This window comes from Camelus ferus, chromosome 3, assembly GCF_009834535.1.
Source record: "Camelus ferus isolate YT-003-E chromosome 3, BCGSAC_Cfer_1.0, whole genome shotgun sequence".
NCBI classification, from domain to species: domain Eukaryota; kingdom Metazoa; phylum Chordata; class Mammalia; order Artiodactyla; family Camelidae; genus Camelus; species Camelus ferus.
Genome location: NC_045698.1, coordinates 72,849,137 through 72,861,995, shown reverse-complemented (window position 1 = coordinate 72,861,995; position 12,859 = coordinate 72,849,137). Strand labels below are relative to the sequence as shown.

At 34.4% G+C, this 12,859-nt stretch overlaps 1 long non-coding RNA gene across 1 annotated transcript in view; it reads right to left on the bottom strand.

Annotated features, from left to right (window-relative positions):
- Positions 1–12,859, bottom strand: part of LOC116662642 — a 370,728-nt gene that overhangs the window by 144,588 nt on the left and 213,281 nt on the right. The gene's annotated exons all lie outside the window — the stretch shown is intronic.

Here is a 12,859-nt window from a genome sequence, read left to right as displayed (position 1 = left end):
AACCCCCCTAGACTTCTAACAATACTGCAGAGCTACAGTAATCAGAACAGCATGATACTAGCACAAAAACAGACATATGAATCAATGGAACAGAATAGAGATCCCAGAAATAAGACCACACAGTTATGGTCAATTAATCTTCAACAAAGGAAGCAAGAATATATATACAATGTAGTAAAGATAGTTTCTTCAGAAAATGGTGTTGGGAAAATTGGACAGCCACATGTAAAGCAATGAAGTTAGAAAAGTCCCTCATACCATACACAAAAATAAACTCAAAATGGTTTAAAGACTTAAATATAACACAAGACACTAGAAGCCTCCTAGAAGAAAACATAGACAAAACATTTTGTGACATAAATCTTAGCAATGTTCTTCTAAGGCAGTCTACCCATCAATAGAAACAAAAGCAAAAATAAACAAATGGGACCTAACTAAACTTATAAGCTTTTGCATAGCACAAGAAACCACAAACAAAAGAAAATGACAACCTCTGGAATGGGAGAAAATATTTGCAAGTGATATAACTGTCAAAGGCTTAATTTCCAGAATATATAAACAGCTCACACAACTTATAAGAAAAAAAACCAACAACCCTATCCAAAAAATGGGTAGAAGACCTAAACAAGCAATTATCCAATGAAGACATACAAATAGCCAACAAGCACATGAAAAAATGCTCAATATCACTAATTATCAGAGAATGTAAATCAAAACTACAATGAAGTATCACCTCACAGCAGTTAGAATAGCCATTATTAAAAAGTCCATAAATGATAAATGCTGGAGAGGATGTGGAGAAAAGGGAACCCTCCTACACTTCTGGTGGGAATGTAGTTTGGTGCAGCCATTATGGAAAACAGTTTGGAGATTCCTCAGAAGACTAAACAGACTTACCATATGATTCAACAATCCCACTCCAGGGCATATATCCAGAGGGAACTCTAATTCAAAAAGATACATGTACCTCAGTGTTCATTGCAGCACTATATAGCCAGGTTTAAATAGTCTTTTAACCATGTTTCAACACAGCATTTCATATACGTAGGGCAACTAAAAAATCTAGATTTATCTGTACATTTAAAAAAATGAAGCATTTTTCTTTGTTAACATGTGCAACTTCCTTAAGTATAGATATCCCCAGAAATAGACATGCTCAAATATAACTGAATCCTCACTGACTTATTGCTCAAATATAATGGAAATAGAAAAAAATCACAGACCCAACAAAGTGAAGAAAATGTAGAGCCAACACGCATGAAGAATCAACATCCTTGTAAAATCCACAGTATTTAAGGAAGAAACCACAGTTTTTCCATAATTTTGGTGTTTGGTTTGACTACAAAGCCATAAAACATTTTGTTTTGTTTTTTAATAAATTATCCATCCAGAAGAGTGTGTTAACTTGCCAGGCAAGAAGCTGAAGTCTGACTCAATTTTAGCCTTCATGTCTTGATTTGGTGAAGACCGGAAATGAAGAGTCAGAACAAAATTAATGGATTGAGGTCATGAAAAATTAGTAAAAGGCTTTAATTTGATGATGGAAAAAAAAGAAACTTGGTTAGTTTGCTTATGAATCATGCTGTTCTTATTCAAATGTGAAAAGCTCATAGTAGCAATTGTAAGATCATTAGTGGTTCTCTTGGCCTTTTGTTTGTTTTTCATCTCTTGGATTCTTGCTGCTCATTAAGATCCAGTTTGTATTCACTGCCTGTATTTTAGTTTATTGATAATAATTGTTCACAAAGAGACATGTGCTCAAAGTATCCATAACTCATGTCTTTTGCTAAACAGCCAAGACAAAATGTTTCAATGTTATTATTTCATTTTATGCTAAACAACAAAGAGATATCTCCTTTTATCTAATGACCTTACTGTAGCTTATTTTTATACTTCTAGTTCCTTTTTACAATATAATATAGGGGTGCTTATAAAATAAATAGTTTTAATGTTTTGATCATATCTATTTGGTAGCAGCTTAAAATAGTAAATTGAATATATATTATTTTCATGGCAATAGTATCAATGGGGAATTTATACTTTTCCAAGCTATGTGAAGGATATTAGCAAATTACCTTAGTTAATTACTTATATGAAATTAACAGATATGGATTTTTATGCGCATATTTAACTAATAACTATGTTATACTAATAACTACTAGTTTACTATATTTGTGTTAACCCTCAACAAAAATTTATAGATGTGACCAGTAGGTTAAACAAACTCAATTTCTGACATTAAATATGCAATCAGGAGAAAAACTTCTCCTGTCTCTCTATAAAAGCTTTACAGCCTTCCCACGGATTTTCTGCGTTTGCTTAGCTAATTTTCAGTACCTGAGTTTGAATGTACTTACTCAATTCACCAAATAGCACTGGCAGACCCATAATAACAATCAGAATTTTAAGCTTGATTTTGTATAAAATCTAAATATTTCCTTCCCACTCCTATTTCAGCCTGGGGGCCTCTAGTGAGAAAAAAAGAAACCACAATTTGCCTGTTTTCTACATTTTGTCATCTCATTTCCTCCCACATTCCTTGCTAGTGTCTTTCCCCCAGGTTCCCGGAGAGAAGAGCAAATAGAGCAACAGGTAAAGGGATGTGACCAAGCCAGCAGCAGATGTTTTAAGGGTTGCTTGTACTTTCAGGTACTCTCCTTCAGGTGCAGAATCTCCAGAGGTTCCTGCTGTGCCCCTCACTGCTCCACTTCTTTTGACTCAGGTTGAACTATTTCTGTACAGCAGTCTCTTATCACTTTCTTTGGCATCTGGATATCAACTCTACAGTTATATCTTCTTTCTGATTAGATTTTAATTTCTTTTGGGAGGTCTATTTTGCACGACCCATGATGACCCCATAACAGCTCCCTGCAGAATGGTACACATCTGGTCCAAGAGAAACATGCTCTTGTCCTTTCTACTGGCTAATTTTGGCACTGCAAGAAGGCCTCAATGAGGCAGCACTCTCCTGGTTCTGCCAGCAAATCCTCACCTTCCTGCCATATTATCTTACTACAAATGAGAGCACAGGTCACATTCGACTCTAGGTTTTATAGGTAGGAACCAAACCCAGTTCTCTAGGTCTGTCAGTTATGGAAGACATACTACCTACACCTCTGAGTGGTCCCTTTGAACATCTGACTAGGTCTGCAATTAGAAGTTGGCCTCCTGTATTTGCCTAAGTCTTCTGAGACGATGCCAAGAATAGTATTTTGCTATGTGAAAGCCTGTATAAAGAAAATGGGTAGGGATCCAGAAAATTTGGCAGAAACTTCAGCCTAATGCCAGTCTGACCTTGAGTGAGGGAAAGTGGGAGAGAAGGTTGCGTTGAATGGTTATAGACTGCCGTGTAGTCAGATGAAGGTTTGGCAAAGTCATGTTGGAGTCATCAAGCCACTATTGTCTGTGAGAAGAGCCCTGTGACTCCTAAGAGTGGGTTTTACCAGTATCCTTGAACTACTAAGTCATTGGCTGGGAGCAGTCCATGAGAGGTGTGGCCCTCATACAACCACAGCACAGCAGCTGGGACGCTTGGCGAATTACACTTTCTCTGACTGGAGGTCTGGGAGGCATATTTTCATGGCTACTTGGGATACCTCCCTTTTCCCCCAAAGTGTGAGAGTATGAACTGACAGCATGGAAAGAACTCTCTCTAAAAATATTTCCTTACTAACATTTCCCACAAAGGTCTGTATATTTCACTGTTCATATTTTCAAAGTGCATAAAAGGATTCAAAAGTCACAGAGTAGGTATTTCCCATTCTCTTGGAAAACCTCTATATGGTTATTTGGTCTTTCCATTCTATAACAATTTTCAGTGGAGGTCCTCATTTGACACTTTAATTTTGACAGTATGTAGCATATATATTCCTGAATCTAGTAAAATTTGTGAAACTAAAGTTGGCTGGTTATTTTCTTCAAAATTGGACCTGATAATAAATTATTTTAATTATTATTAAAATACTTTTCTTTATATGAAAATACACATATAAAGGGTGCTTAGAGAAGAAACAATGGTATTTGGCATACTTGTCAATTAAATATGTTATCATAACTCATGAAGGCATTACACAAAAGTTTCTGTTTGTCTTATATAGTAGAACATTTATATCAATTTATATGAAGTACTGGAAAAGTAGGTTTTGCACATTTATCCATTCTTTCTCTTTCAGATGTGAATAATTTGTAAGAAGCCATTTTTTCATTGCCTTTCCTGCTCTTGCCTATGAAACATACTGATTTATACACAGTTTTACAAATGCAAATATATTCTAATTGGAAACTAGTAAATGAGAAATCAAATGAAAATAACTTATTTTAAGTGTTAAGAAGCTAATGTGTAACACACGAGCTCTTTGTAATCTAAACTAAAATAAATTATTGGGTGACAGACTATTTTGCAAAAAAAATATCAATTTTGTTAATTTTCAAAAGCTACCCCAGGTTAGAGTAAATTGACAGAAAGAAAATAAAACCAAAGAATGTATTATTTTTGAATTCTGTCATCTTAATATCTAGGGAGACTTAATATCTCATTACAAAGTTATTGATTTTGGTGCACAAAACACAGAAATTATATATTACTTATCCAAGGTAATGGCATGTTTTAAACTGAATCTATAGTTAGCCTAAACAGGTTGTTTTGAGTGCTTAGAACATGAAACAACTTCCTAAATTACTGATTTCTAATAATCCTGAAGCAGAAAACATGACTCTTTTCAGCATTAAGCTTTGCATATAGGTTGAAGTCAAATTTAATAGTTTTGCTAGATTATTTCTAAATTACATTCCCAAAATAGTTTTTGGTCCAAAAATCAGCATAACTTGGTGCATGATCGAATAATTGATAGTTTAGGAACTCACCTGGCTGTAGTTTTCTTTTATATATTGAGACAATTCTTTATTCATGCTTGTAAAAATAAATATGTAAGTCACATCTATAATACTGAAATCTGATAGTTTAAAGCTCAAATTCCAGGTGGTTCTGAATATTAAATAAGTTCATTCTTATTAATTTAAATATCAATAGCATATAAATCTAGTTGCAAAACAAACAGACAAGCAAATCAAGTTACATTTTCCTTTTGGTTAGGGAGATAATCTCAGAAATGGAAAATGAGGACAAAAATGTGTTTTCTTTTTTGAACAGGATGAAGTATCTTGCTATAGAACAAGTTTATCTAGAGAACAATTAGAAAAACTTGATTAAAATTTAAAAATCATTTATTTAAAGGCATGAGAAAGTCTCTGAAGTAACAAGAACTGAAAGGCCAATATTCTGGAAAGTGGAGAATAGAGGGGAAATGAGGTGACTTTCTACATTTTGCTGGAGTCATTTGTGATTCTAATCATTTTAGTGCATTAAAGAATCTAGTCTTTGCCTAGAAAAAGGGCAACTTCTGGAAAACAGTGATACTGACAGAACTTTTAACAAAATCTAAAACTTGAGAAAAAGTTGGAACATGAAGGGCCACGATCCCAGTGAGAAAGGATGAGAGAATTTAGCCTGACACACAGCAGGTTTTCCCCTCCAGCTATTTACCCAATTCTTAAGCTGCTCAAGGTGAGGGGCTGAAAAGCTAAGCGGAAAGATTTTGAAAAGGTGAGTGGAGTTTTCTGCTCTCATTGCGCTATCTTTCGAAGTAGAGTTTGGACATACTAGAGAGAGTCTGTGATGAATACACCAAGCTTTCAGCTGTCAGCTGGAGGCTCTTCACTTTAGAAGTAACTATGAATTAGAGGTGCTGGAGATGTATGACAATTATTACCTGGCCTCGACTCAGCTCAGTCCCTGATTGGTTTATAATCATCAGACACTGGTTTATAATCATCAGACACTACTTTGTCTAGCAAAGGCAGAATGAACCATTCCTAGAGAACTATAACACTAGAAAATTTTTAAACGGAATGCCTAGCATTCCGTTATAAAATGATTAGAGATGGCAACATCCCCTTCCAAAAAAAATTAAAAAGAGACACAGTTGATCAAAACATTGGAATTAATAAAAAATACATTAAAATAACTATGATTAATAAATCAAAGAAAATACACAAAGAAATGGAAGAATACATGAAAAGATGGAAATTGCACTCAAAGAAATGGCACCTATGAAAGATATTTAAATAAAAATTTTAGAATTGAAAATTGAAGTATCCAAAATACAAATGCTCAATAGATGGGTTTAGAGATGATTAGACACAAGCAGAAAAGAGTACTAGTGACCTGGAACACACATCTCCAGAAAATATCCAGACTGAAGCATGAGGGAAAAACAAAAAATACCAAAAAAAGCATATAACACACAACAAAAAGGTGTAATATACATGTAGAACTGAAATTTGAGTAGAGACAGTTTGAGACAAAAATAGTAATTGCAAAAATAAATAGCTTAAAATTTCCAAAACTGATGACAGATATAGACTAGAGAATCTCTTTGATCCCCAAGTAGGATAAATACAAAGTATACCACAACTAGCTACATCATAATAAAATAAAATTTAAAAAAAACCTCAAAATGGATTAAAGACCTAAATATAAGAGAAATACAATATAAGATGATAGAGTGATTATAATCCAAAAGATTGAATAATAGATGAACCATGCAAATATAAATTAAAAGAAGTAAATTATATTGCTATATTAATATCAAAGACAGTATTAAGGCAATAGCATTGCTGGAGGTAAAGAGGGAAATTTCATAATGATGGAGAGGTAGATCAATTGGAAAATAAAACCATTCTGACTGTATAATACAGGGAACTATATTCAATTTCTTGTAATAACATATAATGGAAAAGAATTTTAAAAAATATATGTATGCATGTGTATGTATAACTGGATTGCTTTGCTGTACATCTGAAACTAACACTGTAAATCAACTATACTTCAATAAATTTTTTTAAAAAAAGAAAAAAAAATAAGATCATTCTAAATTCTTATGCAATCAATACATAGGTTCAAAATATATGTGAAATTACCATTCACGTTAACTCCAAAAGTTGATAATAGCTGCAGTCAAAAGTTATCAGTAAGAATATATAAAATATGAACAGCACAATTAACAAACCTGACCTGATTAACAGACCTAATTGTCATTTAGTGTGCCTTATGTATAATTAACACAATTAACAGACCTAATTGTCATATAGTGTGCCCTACATTTAACAATGACAAAACTGAACTATTTTCAGGTGTACATGGTACATTTATCAAAATGATAGGAGATGATCTTGTAAAATAAAATTTTACCATTTTACCCAGGAATTGTTTTATGCTCAATCTACCAGGTATTCTAGCAGAATTTCTAGTAACTTAGGAGTATATCTTGCACAAAGAAAATAAGCAAAATTTCATGGCACTTTTCTGTATTATGAGTTAACATTGCTCATGCAGTTAAAGAAGACTGCAACCTTATGACGAGTATCTCATGAGCTGCTTTTTGCCAGAGAAGATCAATAATATTTCTTTTATTTAAAAAAATGTTATTTGCACAGAGGGAAGAAGAAAAAATGTTTTATTTTTAACTAAAAATGTTTACTTCCAAGTATTTATATTGCTGGTTTCTTCTCTTAGTTGTGCATGTGCAATTTATATTGCCTCAAATAGAAGTTCTCCTTGATGTTAACACTAGGAGTAATTTGCCTATCAGGCACATTAGCCATTAGCCCAAATTGCCATTAATAATTTGAAGGTCATGGGGTCTACTATTCATTGGCCAATGAGTATTGTATCACGCTATGCCTATAATAAACCTCTAGGCTTGGCTGAGCATTTTATAAGATGTGTGTGGCTAAAATGGGAAGCAAAATATAAAATGTAGATGGATCAGCACAAACAATTAGAAGAAACTGCTTAAGCAGTGCCCTATGAATCAATACCATCATCTTTGTTTAATAAGCACAGCCCCTTGATTTATCAGAGAAGACTCAGATTCAGCCCTCATTAATGGAAGACTGTGTTGCAGGCTTTGTTTACTTAGAAAACCAAATTGGAGCAAATGCTGCTAGGTTGCACGTGCATGTGGTCTCGATAATTTGCAGTGAGCAAAATATGTGTGCAGCCTTGACAAAACTAGAAATTATTTCATATGAAGTAGATTATATAAAAATGAAACTAGCTCAATTTTAATGAAAAATTCTTTATTACTTGTTCTTAAAATAATTATCTGCAAATGATGATATTAATATCAGGCTGGTCTAAAATAGAGCTAAAAATCTGTATCTTTACTCTTTCCTGTATCTTCACTGTGCTTTCCAGGGGCAAAGTGACATCCACAAAAATAGGTGCAGGACATTGAAATGTAAGATTACACAAAGCTTAAAGAAACTGCTAAAAATGGCAAAATCAGACACTTTAGTCTGAAGGATGATATATTTGATATGTAAGGCAAATAATTAGGCATAATACATAGTTCGTACATTGTTCAGAGAATTAGTTTCACAGATTTGTCTCTGGAAATGCATATTAAACTAAGAACCCATTTTGAATTCTCTGATTTCTAGTCCATATGTATTTTTGGCTAATGCATAGAGATGTGGGTAAGACTTGACATTTCAGTTTTTAATTAATTACTCCACTAAGTATCTTGCCTGAATGTACTATAGAAAGCGAAAGTAAGTACTTTGACTAAAATGTCATTATTTTTCACAGACTATACCAAAGGCCAGCTTAATGGGTTACAATTTCACAAATAATTAGACTAAATTATAAAATGTCAAAATAAATGAACAGACATGCCCTTTGATGTGTTTTCTTTATTTAAAACATTACTAATTTGCATATAGACCAATTTGCCAAATTGGTAACATTTAGTTGTTCTTTCTAGCATTCATGTGAATCATCTTGTTTTCTCTATTTAGATGCTGTTTCCAATTTATAAAGTTGCTATTACTAAGGTAAGATCTGGCAGTTTTTCTTCTGCAGAAGGGAAATTTATATTTATCTGATAATTTCCCACTGTACAATAAAGACTATCCATATAACATGATTTAAGCGGTACTGTTAAAAACTTATCTAACCAAAATCTGTTCCCTCATTGGCCTGAAATTTCCTCCATTAGTTACTAATGGTTCAAGTGCCTAAGTGTATATGTGGAATCTCATTTCCTGAATTATGCATTCAAAATAAGGGTATGTAACCTTGCATACTTCCTCCATTATCTCCTACTATTTAGTCTTCACACAGTTAAAATCTTAATTATTTGCAGCTCTTTGATGACCAACTTTTCCTGGACTTCAGCTCATTATTTCTAATTCACCCTTTAAGACATTAATACCTGATTTATGAACCCAGAAGTATATATATAGTCAATGATTTTCTAAAGTCATCTATGTCCTCTATCAAACTTCTAACAAACAGGAACTCTCAGTGGCATACAACAACACACATTGTTTCACACATATTTGCAATTCTTCTGTGACAGCTCTGCTCCTCTTGGCTGGACTGAGGGGATAGCCTTAAGTGCAGGTTGAGTTATACATGCTCCATGAGTTTCTTATTTTACTTGGGCTAGTAAGCTGGCCAGGGTACAGTCTTTTTGGCAAACGTACAGGGTAAGTGGAAACGTGAGAGGACTCAAAAGGCTTAGTCTTGGAACTGATCACTCTCATACCTGTGCATATTTAATTGGCCAAAGTCAGTCCCACGACTGAGCCCTATGGCAAGAGGTTGGGAAATACTCTGTCATTTGTGTCACAAACTGCAAAGTTACAAAACAAAGGTCACCTATTCCAGGAATGGTGAACAATTGGGGCCATATGCCCCCAAAAGCCAAAAGGATGATTTCTTCTAAGACATCTTCCTTCTGTGTTCTTTTTAGAACTGATAGGTTTCTTAATCTCATTTCTGCCTGCCTTCCCTCTGCTCAACATCTTTTTTGTGTCTTGCTTCTCAAAAGTTGGCACTTCATAAGTTTCCTTATAAAAACTATTCTTTTCTCATTCCATTTTTTCTCCCTGAGTTATTTCACATAGCTATATAGTTTCTATAATTACATGTATTCTGAAAACACTTATATATCTAAATTTTTAGCCCTCATCTCTCACTTGAGTTTCAGACTAAATTTTCAGAGACTGTATTAGACTTATCAACCTTAAAGACATTAAAAATTCCAAATTCATTATGTCCACAACTAAATTATTGTTAGACATCTCAATTATCAAGCCTATTCTGTTTTATTTAAATATCTTAATGACATCATCTTACACCTAGATACTCGAGCTTAAATTCTGAGGAAAAAAACATAGCAACTTCCCTTCCAAACCCTCCAAATTGAATCAGTTGCTAAATCCTGTTTAGTCTGCCAAATCCCTCTTCTAATATTTTCACAGCTCTTCCTCTAATTTATTTGACAAATTTTATCATGGCCAAATTGTTGTCAAGGTATTGAGTTAAGCCATGTTAAATGCCCGAAAAGAATTTACTTTCATATAGAATGTAAATATTAAGAAAATGATAAAGTACTAAATAGCATGCAGAATATGGAGGGATATTTTTCAGCAGGGTTAATCAGGGACCGTGCAATGTTCTAACTAGCCTTTGGGGAATATGTTATAAAAGATAGGGAGGATTTAGACATATGAAGAACACAAAACACAAAGGAAGAAGAGCCTTCAAGATAAAGAAAACTAATGAGTATGATTACAAAAGAAAATTGGAGTATTTAAGATTAAATCCCAGGAAGTTTGGAATATAGCCAATATTTGGCCTTTGATTGTATGGGTCCAAATATTAAAGTAGATCAGGCAGACTTTTCTTGTTCTTTATATCTGAGGGGGTAGGCACAATTTACAACTGGGAGTGCAGAGTTGAGAACCTACTGGCAAAGACGATGCCTGATGGTATTAGTGTCAGCGGTTTTCAGCAGTGGTAACACCAATGTATGTGAACTACAGAATCATATATTGTATGATGTGACATTGTGTTGTTAGCGTCCCAGTTATTTAATTTCTTACCAATTTTCTGTGCCAGTTTTTAAACTTCCTAGTAGTCTCATGAGCTGATCAACATGCCACTAATGTATCACTTTTCTGCTTAAGTTAATCAGGAATAGTGTTATTTGTTTTCAACAGGGCCCTGTTGTTGATTGGATTTTCCAGAAGTAGACTCTGAAGTGAGGATTTTTGCCCTTTATTAAGGAACAGCATTCAAGGTTAAAGAATGTGTCAGGCAGGACAAGGAAAGTAGAGAGTGAGCATGGACATGATTTCAGGTAAAGCCCATGGAGGGTAAGTTAAGCCTCTTCCCCAAGGGGAACTCTGTATTGTAAGTCACATCCTTGGAGACTGTCTTCTTCGAGGCTATGGTATTGGGCTTTATACCTATGTACAGCTCAACTATTGGAAAAGTCCAACCTCAGGGGTATAAAAATCTCTGGGCACTTCTAGCTGCCTGCTTATTTAGGCAAAACAGCTCCAGTAGTTCAATGGTAGTCCTTCAAGGAGAGCTGTAGGTGCAGGCTAAAAGCAAAAACACAAAGATTCCAGAGGAGCAGAAGAGTAATTCACAGAAGTGACAAGAGAAAGAAGGCTTTTTAGACGAAGCACTGACAGTGCTTGCTATAGACTACAATGAGTAAAAAATTACTGGGTTTCAGATAACATGTTTTCATGGAAAACCAAAGGAATCTTCAGTTGGTTATCTGCCCTTCTTAGGGGTGCAAGCAGCAGAAATGTTGTTAGTATTCAGGAATTCTCATCTATCAAACTATCACTTACAATGAGAGACAGCATGGAATAATGGTTAAGAGTGTGGATTTTGAAATTGAACTACCGTGGCCAAATTTTAGCTCTGCCACCTTCTAAAGAGTGGTTTTTCATGAGTTACATAACCTCTTCATGTCTCAGTTCCTATATGAGTAAAATCAGGGTTAATCATAATATCTATATCAAAGAGCCTATGTGAGAATTGATTCATTTAGTATTTCTACAAAACTCAGGACAGTGTCTGGCTCATGATAAGCAGTAAATGGTGTTTAATAAATAAATGCAGTAGGTAAACAGCTATTTAAATTATCATCTGCAACTTATTAACCATTTCTCTGGTATAGAATACTGTAAATGACAGAGATCCAAGGCAGGTGCATTTGAATGCTGGGAGCTAAAGATTTTGAGCATATAGAGATGTATTATTGCTCCTTAGCATTCAACTCTTTTCTTCTTGTTGGAAGCAGTGCTTCCCACTGTGTGGGTCTTGAAGGGAAGAAGAATCTTGCCTCCCTATTCCTTTCTCTCTGTTGGCTAAGGTGTAACTGTATTAATCAGGCTCACCAATTGGATACTTCCTTTCCAGGACTTTGACTCTGGATGGAGAGACTAAACCTTCTGGGGCAGGTGAGAACATTCATAGAAGTGGTGGTGGTGTTTAAGTGTAGGAGTGTACCAGTAATGGTATTTGAAATGGACTATTCCTTTAGAATGCCTTGGCTATATATTTGAACATCCAGTTTCCCTTGATTCCTGCTCATTTTCTGAGCCTGGTTCTCCAGTCTTCCCAAATGCTTTTTGATTCGCCCAAGATTCTGAAAATAAAGTCCTTTTATGTTTAGTTAGCTAGCCTTGATTCTATTGCTGCAACCAAGAACCAGTGTGGTCCATAAGCCTTGTCTTGGAAAAGCAGATGCAGAGGGAAAGAATATGAGATGAAATGTATAGAAGCTATTTAGTGAAAATAATTTGTCTTTGTCAGAGGTATGTATATGTCCATTGTTGTAATTGGGTCTTAAAATTTCTAAATTGACTAAACTTTAAAAACTACTCAATTCTCCTCTTCATAGTTGCCAATGGACAAGAAAATGTGTGCATTAAATGCAGCTTTTCTTGCATCATTACAAAAAAAGCTAGTAGAACATATGCTTGAGGT